Raw genomic sequence first — 434 nt, 5'->3', positions numbered from 1 at the left:
ACTTTCACCGTCAGTTACACTTTTGAAGCAGTGGATGACCGCAGGTTACCAGATCAGATATTTCTTTGAATAAATATGAACGTTTCCCCCCTTCTTGAAATTCAATTGTGAATGCATATTGGATGGATATGTCGTGTCTGCATTGGAAGGTCACTGTTATTCCCTTCCCTCCTAAGCTTGGAGTTACAGTGGGTTGCCTTTGGCACCCTCTTTTAAATGGTACACGTTATATTTTTGGAGCGAGCGGGTGGTGCAATGGAGGAGGAATCGTGTATTCCTCCACTTTTGCAGTACAGTTTTGCAAATTTTCTATGGATACTTTTCGTTGAATGTGCTTGTAACATTCGATTATTTAATGCGTTTTTCATCCTCGCTTTTGCTTGAGATTTTTTTTAAACGTGACGTCGCGCTACATGTCAACTTTTTTCCTCGTA

The sequence above is a fragment of the Trypanosoma equiperdum genome (assembly GCF_001457755.1).
Source record: "Trypanosoma equiperdum strain OVI genome assembly, contig: ctg_48, whole genome shotgun sequence".
Lineage (NCBI taxonomy): Eukaryota > Euglenozoa > Kinetoplastea > Trypanosomatida > Trypanosomatidae > Trypanosoma > Trypanosoma equiperdum.
The sequence above is the reverse complement of the archived record's forward strand: the minus strand, read 5'-3'. Positions refer to the sequence as shown.